Source organism: Coptis chinensis, chromosome 1 (assembly GCF_015680905.1).
Source record: "Coptis chinensis isolate HL-2020 chromosome 1, ASM1568090v1, whole genome shotgun sequence".
Lineage (NCBI taxonomy): Eukaryota > Viridiplantae > Streptophyta > Magnoliopsida > Ranunculales > Ranunculaceae > Coptis > Coptis chinensis.
Genome location: NC_141456.1, coordinates 39820608 through 39828134, shown reverse-complemented (window position 1 = coordinate 39828134; position 7527 = coordinate 39820608). Strand labels below are relative to the sequence as shown.

The window sequence follows — 7527 nt, the reverse complement described above, 5'->3', positions numbered from 1 at the left end:
TTAGACGGCTTTGTTTCTCTTATCCAAACATGATTCTCCCCATTACAAGTTGAAGGTGATGTACAAGCTTTTATCATGCAATTAAAGATTGGGGATTACTGGATGTGTTGTTGGGCAGGAAGCGGAATTAAAAGTAACCTACCATGGGGTTTTACTGACTAGGTATCTAGTTCATTGGAATTTCATATCTGTTTGTTTTGATTCAATTCGGGTAGATGGTGCCATGGGGTTTTGCTTTGTTTGAAGGTAATGTCTAATTTCTGAAATTGTTAGTTATATATGTTACTATGACTTGGAGTTTTTTCGCCTTTTTATCCTTTTGTTTGCTTCTGAGATTCATTTGATGTATTATGTTGTATCAAGCTAACATTTTGGTTTGATTGTTAGAATCCTGGAAGTGTTACTCCTGCAGCAAACTCAAGGCTTTAAACCTCTCTCCCGTTCAATGTGGTGCAACAGTTGATATTCCTCTTGATTCTTCAAAGGTGAGATAAATTTCAGGACATCAAATTACCTTATTAGGATGCCCTATTTAAGCTTTAACCTGAACTCATCATATGGTACTTGTTTTGAATTAGGATATCAAAAAGAAGGAGAAGGAACTCCAATTCAAGCATGCTGAATTGAAGAAAAGGGAGTAGGTATCTTCTGCTTTTGCTTTAGATTTGTAGAAGCATGTGCATGTCGACCTTGGATATCTGTGTGCTACATTAGACTAGGTAGTTGATGCCATACATAGAAGAGTATTAACTTTTCATTTTTTGTGATTGTCTTTGCCTTCAGTTAAAAATTAATCTGTTGGTTACATTTTTTAAATGGCATTAAGGAACTAAAGCGGAGAGAAGATGCTGTAGCACGAGATATTTCCATATGAAACATCATTGTTTTAGAGTTTTAGCTTATACTAATTGGAGTATATTTCTAAGTAGTTATAAATGTGTGCTAATTAGTGTCTGTGTAATTTTGTAGTTTTTGGTGGTTCCTGGTAATTTTCAGAAGCAACCACTATACATATTCTTGTTTGGTTTTTGAGCATGAATTTCATGAAGTGTTTCTTATAGATTTTTATTCTGAATGACCATGACGATTACACGTGTTGCTCTTTCGTTGCACAATCTTTGGATTGAAGTTGCTTTTGTTATTCTCTTTTCAGGGGTGATTTCTGTTTGTGTAAGGTCATTTGCAATCTCACAAAATCTTTGCTACCATTGCCAGAGAAATATCATGGTCTAACTGATATAGATAAGCGTTACCGTCAACAGTGAGTCTATAGTTCAGTCTTTCTATATCTATTATATATTACTCTAGAAGCATATGCAAAATGCCAAAAATTGTATGGGAGATAACTAGATATAACAATTTCTTTTGATTAGAAGTATATGATATGGTTGGGTTCCACAATTCTATCTCAGGGTTTTATTGGTCGATTGCAATTTGTAGGGTTTGTAAGGTGTAACTCTTTTAACAGTTACTAATACTATGCCTTTAATCAAATGGCTTGAAGGGAGTCAAGATGTTGAGTGTCCCAATCCAGCCTGCATTCTTTTAATTTTATTTAGCTGTTGGTAAATAAGGCAAGGTGTAGGTAGACAGACTGCATAAATGCTTTTACAAACCAAAGATCACATCGTCAATAAGTTCATACAACTAATACAAGTTTTACATAGTGATTATTTATGTCAACTGTACCATTATATGTGAATATTGTAGGGTATGTTACTTTGATTGCTAAATATTGATTACAAATCAACCTTATTAGCAATTACTGTTGAATTGGTGGTATCCTAGTCAAATTCACAACCCAATAATGAATTTAATCTATCATTCTTGCTTAGGGCACTCTATACCAACTACCAACCTTTTATGTGGTACATACGTGATACGACTCTCTATTGTCTAAGTAAATCTGATTCCTTTTGAGGGCTAGTGTATAGAGTAGCCAACAAGCAAGACAATCTGAGGGCAAAATTGATAAATGACGTAGGTTGAATAGTTTTTGATATGGGTTTGCGTTAAGTTTGTCATTACTTCATATTTCTTTTTGCTTTTTGATGAAATACTGATGCCTAAGATTATATTTTAGTTTATTTATTTTTGTTTTACATCTCTTGAATAGGTGGTTCTTGTGGTTTCAGTCTAAGTAAATCTGGCAAAGGTGAGTTTCTTATATGTTGATTTGCCAGACTCAGAATCTCTGTTACCAATGCAGTATGTAGTCTCTCTGTTACCTCTTATTTTCATAACTTCAATTTACATAGCTTCAATCCTCATATATTATCTTTTAAATATTGTGTATTCTTTGTTTTATTTCTTTTTATTGCTGTGATTTTAAATGAAGCTGTTTTAAAGCCATGCTATAGTTATAGTCGTTTCACGGCCAAAATCCTACAAATGCATAAAATCTTTTGTATAATACAAATCCAACGGGTTTTGTAAGAGAAATAAAAGGTTTACCATATTCAGTGGTACTTGTTAGTGATTCGGTGATGTTAGAACTAGACAAAACTTAGACGTTGAGTGTAACTTATGACCGTTTCAAGTAAGCTAATTGTAGTTATTTAGTGGGCATGTTCTGTGTCGGTTATCTGGAGCCATTGGAGGTTATTTCTCGATTTGTTAATTTCTAGTAAATGTCAAAGTTAACTACTTGAACAAGTGCTCAAATTTGAAATTAGCTTGGGCTTTATGGAGCTGCAATTGAAATGCTCTAAAGCCTCTAAGATTTGTGTGTTAAAGTTCTTTTGAATGAGATGGGCGTATGAAGACACTTTGCATGCTTATTGCTTAAGCAGCTAGCAGAGGGGTTGGATGTTATTAAAGAAATTAAAACAAGGGCATTGCATCATTCCAGTCTGTAGGCTTATTAGCATGGATCTGTATTTTCCTGTTTCTTGTCTGTGTTCGTGTTCTTGTATTTTTGTTTATGTAATGGTGAGGTGGAGGGATGTTGAGTCCTGTCTGACTTGGGTTTCATGAAGTCGAGGTGGTTTTTTAAGATTGTAATTAGAGCTCTTTTTGGGATCTAGTTGGATTACATTTTAACCCCACCTCTTGACTGCTTGAGCAATTACAGACAAAACCAAGGAAGGGGAACAGCTAGGGATGTCCAAGCGGGTACCCGACCCGGCCCGAACCCGATTTTTCAGGTTTTGAGCGAATTGGGGTTACCCGGACCCATTTCTTTGGTTTATTTGTTGGATACATGTGACCAAACCCTACCCTAACCCTATATTTCGGTACCCGTCGGGTTCGGGTTATTTGGTATGGTAAAACCCGAAATATATGAAATAAAAGAATATTAAATCTCTTCATCGTGAACGCCATTTTCGGTTATTAGATCTCAAGAAAAACCTATTTTTCATCTAATTAATCAAAAGCCATCTTCTTTTATTGGATTTGATCCGTTTAACTTTAACATCGTAAAAGCCACCCAACAAATATCAAAGATTCAAAACATACGGAGATTGCATTTTTGAAAAGCAAAAAGAAGAGAAAAGTAGACCAAACAAAAAGCAATTCCAAGACAATAACTCAATAAGATTGATGGTTTTTCGGGAGTTTCGACTTCTTGTGGTGGTGTGAATCGACCTATTGATTTGACAATAAGATTGATGGCTTTTGGGAGTTTCATTTCTTGTGGTGGTGTGAATCGACTGTTGATTTGCTTCCCTTTGGTGACCACATTTAGAAAGAGATATTTGAGGAGAGTCTTTAAAATTTTAAAGTGAATGCAAACTTAGCAAAGACATCAAACCCACCAATCTCTTCATCATGAACGCGTGTGATTGGGTTGTTTTGTTCTTGGGGAGTTGTTGAGGGAAGAGAGAGAAGAGTAGTAAGGGTTTTGAAGACCAAAAGTAAATAGTAATGAGCAAAAGACTAAAAGTTTGTTGAAGATAAATAGATAACAAATGAAAATATAGTTGTTAGGAATTATGGTCTGGTTCGGGTTCGGGTTTTGGTCGGGCATTTTTACCCTATATAATTGGGTTTTGGGTTCGGGTTCGGTCCGATATGGTTTCGGGCTTTTAACCCTTTTAACGGGTTTAGGGCCAAATTATCGGGTCGGGTTCGTCGGTCCGGTTTAGATAGTGTGACCAAACCCGACCCTATGTATTTCGATCCGGGTTCGGGTCGGGTTTTGTCGGGCTCGGGTAGGTTCGTCGCGGGTTTTTTCGGTTTTGGGCGGGTTTCGGTTTCGCTCGAGAATGGACATCCCTAGGAATGATTAATTCATGCAAGTCTACTGAACGATTACATGTTACCCCGCTCTCTTCTTTACCTTTCTTAGCATCATGTATACATAGGGCATGCAGAGGTGCTTGTTGTCAGATAGAAGGCTTTATCGGGAAAGGCTTTTACAACTAGATCAGACTATATTTACCCTAGTTACAAACCCCCGTTTGGTACAACTTGATCTTACTAGATTGACTTACAAACCCCAGTTTGGTTGGTCTATATGTGCATGCATCTGGAAATATAAAACTGGTGCATGGCCAACTTAGCCGTGACATTAACATAACAGCTTACGACGTATAGTTGTGCTGATTTTTTTTTACAGGTCTTATTTTATGGTCATCTAGAAATCGCTTAAACTTTGTGATTATAGTAAAGCAATATCTATATTTATGAGATTGAAGAATGCTGGTATTACTCCTGATTTAGTTGCTTATAATTCTATGATTAATGTGTTTGATAAAGCTAAGCTTTTTCGTGAAGCGACACAGCTTCTTTATGAAATGAGAGAAGTTGGTGTTGTTCCCGATACTATTAGTTATTGTACACTTCTTAGTACTTTGTTGAGAACAAGAGATTTATTGAGGCGTTATCGATTTTTACCATTGTCACAAAGTACGGTACGGGTTTAAAATGGTGTATTTGAAAAAAACTTAGTTCGTGTTTTAAACGAACGTCTCGGGAAAAAAACGGAAAAAAAGTGTAAAAAAACGTGGGGCATAAAAAACGGATTTAAAACGGTAAAACGGGTTTAAAACGTATAATACGTACAATACGTAAAAGAAACGGTAAAAACCGATGATAAAGAATATAATAGATAAAAATTTGATTTTTTTTATAAGAGTGGAAAAAAGAATTGGTACATAAAAATAATAAAATAAAAATAAAAATAATACAAATGAAAGAAAATTCAAATACATGAAAGTATCAAATTATCATTACTCATCCAAATACTAGAAGTTTTAGATTCAGTACCAAAACATGACTCTAAATAAGATACTACTAATTACCAACCATAATGGCATAATCAAGTTCTACAAATAAGTTAATAACTTTAAAATTTATAATTAATTATTAATAGTCCAAAACAAAATAAAACTGTCTCAATAAGTCAATCTAACGCCCACTCTTCAAAAGGTAAACTCCAAAACCCCTTTTCTTCTTAGTGTTTTCTTTTTTTAGATTAAAAAAAAAAAAAGTTTTAAACGGGAGATTTTCAAAATCTCGGGTTTTAAACGTTTTTTAAGTTTAAAACGGGTTTTTTTTAAAAACACGGGTTTTAAACTGGAACCAGACGCCTTTCCAATATCTCGGGTTTTAAACGCGTTTTTTTCAAAAAAACGCCGAACTTGGTGACAATGATTTTTACTGAAATGAAAGAAGTTCAGTGTCTCATTTTTACTGAAAAGAAGTTCTTAGGAAGTGCAATATTAGATGCTTGGACTGTGTCCTCTACCATGTTATCCTCAATATTCATCTTATTAGTACTTTGAAGGTTTGAACCAAACGGGACAGCTGGGTTTGGGGTACCAAACACTGGCTGAGACGGAAGAGACGCGGACGAAGTAGTACTGCCAACTTGGGAGAATGAAAACACTGGTGTTGATGAACCCTTAGATGACAGACCTGCTCACGATCTACTAAAGGGCAAGTAGCTTGATTGGTTCGAATCCAATTCGTGAGATGGCTGTGATCTTTAGCCGATCATGGCCATAATGTGCTCTTTTCTTCGGATTCATTAAAACCTTCTTTTTCAGAGCGAGACTCTCCAGGAGAAGTCGTGTTTAAATAGTTTCCTATGGTTGAATGCAACTGACATTTAGGGTTGAGTAGCTCCTATGGTTTTGGAAGAGGCTTTGGCATCTGTAGAGACGTTAGATGGACTAAGAAAATGTGAATGAGGCAATGTACATGTAGGGAGTACTAGGTATGTTAGTCCGAACTGATATGTTGCTGACGTCTTGCACATTGTTGTAGTCTGCATCTTATTTTTCTTTTCTTTTCTTGCTCAGAGCACCATCCAATAGTTGTTGTACCCTAGTTGTCATAATGTCAGCCCATATCAAGCAGGAACAGTGTTGGTATTTTACCTTTTTAAGCCACTTATATCTTGGTTACATGTCTATAGTTTTCCATAATTGCGAACAATGGTAATCGAAATATGACATATTGGTGATTCTATCCTGGATGTTGTGCACTATATAACATCTAAGCATCTAGTCGGTGAAGAAAGGAATGGAATTGCGTACTGTTTATTCTAAGCATCTGTTCGGTAGAGAGAATGGATGTTGCTATAACCAATTGAGCTAATAAGCCAATTTAAATTGAGTATTTAAATTTAAATATTGTTGTGTTTTCATTGAGAGTTGAACTTGTATGCTTGTATTAATTTATACCTGTGATGTTGTACTGTAGGTAAGAAGACAATCACGTGTTCTTGATGAAGTGTCATATGTTCCACCATCCACACGATGCCTTTTAAAGAACTTCTGGAAAAGAACTGTTGCACTTGGAAGCGTGTCTAATGATGTACCATCTGCCGACTCGTATAACATAACAATTGACGGTATCTTTGATCACACAACTGAGTTATATGTTGGGGAAGGAGCATTTGACGACATTTTAATTGGAGATACAATCATATGGCCCATGCCTTTTGTGGAGCCAATTTGATGTGAGTTGGTGAACTCTTTTTTGTGCATTTTAGTAGTTTCACTTTTTTTGTGCAACCTAGTTGGTTTTGCATACACATGATGTATGGTTGTATATGGATTATGGAGTATACTAAAACTCATGTAATGTAATTTGCTACAATATTTTGGTGTTTTAGATAATCACATGTGTGTTTTGATGAAAGAATCTACTCCCGTATCTATTGTATTTTGGTAGAATGTTGATTTGAGTTGGATGGTTTAATTTTTGCAGGAAAAATGGATATGAAATTTAGATTATAAGAATTTCTTTTAAAAAAACATTAATGCTCAGAAAAACGACGGATATAGACCGTCAAGAAAATTTATGTATACAGAAAATTGACGTAGCCGTCAATAATTTTCAAATTTGCATCCCAAATTCCATTAAAATTGGATAAATTTGACTAGTGAAATAGAAAAGTTTGACGGTTATAGTCCGTCAACAATTCTATTTATTAATGACGTTCACCACCCGTCAAATAAATTTAAAATTATTGACGGTAACTAATCGTCAAGAAAAAAAACGGATGTGAATTTTTTGACGAGCCTTACGACAAGCAATGTCAGTCAAAAATAGTAAAAAAGTCTTATTTTCACC

At 35.2% G+C, this 7527-nt stretch overlaps 2 long non-coding RNA genes across 3 annotated transcripts; both read left to right on the top strand.

Moving 5' to 3' along the window:
- Nucleotides 1-383: 383 nt before the first annotated feature.
- On the top strand, nucleotides 384-860 carry LOC147523951 (uncharacterized). Of its 2 annotated transcripts, none has more exons than XR_015196824.1 (3): nucleotides 384-485; nucleotides 579-637; nucleotides 827-860. It is a non-coding gene; the product is annotated as an uncharacterized LOC147523951 (long non-coding RNA). The 2 variants fall into 2 exon arrangements; XR_015196825.1 differs by having other exon boundaries at nucleotides 579-641.
- Nucleotides 861-1151: 291 nt separating this feature from the next.
- LOC147523950 (uncharacterized) lies at nucleotides 1152-2569 on the top strand. The gene is made up of 2 exons (XR_015196823.1): nucleotides 1152-1261; nucleotides 2117-2569. It is a non-coding gene; the product is annotated as an uncharacterized LOC147523950 (long non-coding RNA).
- Nucleotides 2570-7527: the final 4958 nt, after the last annotated feature.